Source organism: Gopherus evgoodei, chromosome 8 (assembly GCF_007399415.2).
Source record: "Gopherus evgoodei ecotype Sinaloan lineage chromosome 8, rGopEvg1_v1.p, whole genome shotgun sequence".
In the NCBI taxonomy this organism is placed as follows: Eukaryota; Metazoa; Chordata; order Testudines; family Testudinidae; genus Gopherus; species Gopherus evgoodei.
This window is the reverse complement of record NC_044329.1, coordinates 19,072,631-19,073,493: the sequence shown is the minus strand read 5'-3', so window position 1 is coordinate 19,073,493 and position 863 is coordinate 19,072,631. Positions and strand designations below refer to the sequence as shown.

At 47.6% G+C, this 863-nt stretch overlaps 1 non-coding gene across 1 annotated transcript; it reads right to left on the bottom strand.

Moving 5' to 3' along the window:
- Window positions 1-514: 514 nt before the first annotated feature.
- On the bottom strand, window positions 515-660 carry LOC115656977. Its single transcript, XR_004001846.1, has one exon. It is a non-coding gene; the product is annotated as a U4 spliceosomal RNA (small nuclear RNA).
- Between the last annotated feature and the right edge of the window lie 203 nt (window positions 661-863).

Below are 863 nucleotides of genomic sequence, written 5' to 3'. Positions count from 1 at the left end.
TCTGAAGGGACCATTCCTAAGAGCAAGTCTCCTCCAGGATTCAATAAATAACTGTCCCTTTTGGTCAGACTGACAAGAAAGGTGCCAAATGCAATGGTGGGCTCTCATATGAATACTTGCCCTCTAAGAACTGGACTAAGACCTATGGGCTCATTCCACACATTCCACCTACCAACCATCAGCATGAACAGATGTTGTTTAGGGTTTGTCTACACTGAAAACTCATGTTGGCATAGCAGTGTCTCTCACGGTGTGAAAAATCCACACCCCTCAGGGACATAGTTATGTGGACCTAACCCCCAGTGTAGACAATGCTAGGTTGATGGAAGAATTCTTCCATTCACCTGCCTACCACCTCTCAGGGAGGTGGATAAACTACAATGACAGGAGAGCCCCTCCCATCGCTGTCGTGACTGTCTACACTGAAGCCCTACAGAGGTGCAGCTGCAGCTCTGCAATTGTGCTATGTAGAGTTTTAGGTGGAGCTATGCCCTTACTGATCAAAGTTGGAGGCAGCATGTAAGTACTCCTGGATCCTTTTCTCAGCTCTGCCAGTGACTCATCATGTGACCTTGGACAAGTCACTTAGGGTATTGAGAAGTTTTCAACTAGCAATAATCACGCCTCGGATTAGCTATGATACTACCACTGCACAAAAAATCTACACTGCCATTAAACACCTGTGGCTGACCCAGACTGACTCGGGCTTGCAGAACTCAAGCTCAGGGCCAGTTTAATTGTCACATAGACAGCTGCAAACAGAGCTCTGGGATCCTCTCACCTCACAGGGTCCTAGAGCCTGAGCTCCAGCATGAGCCTGTATATCTACAAGACAATTAAACAGCCCCTTAGCCCAAGCCCCA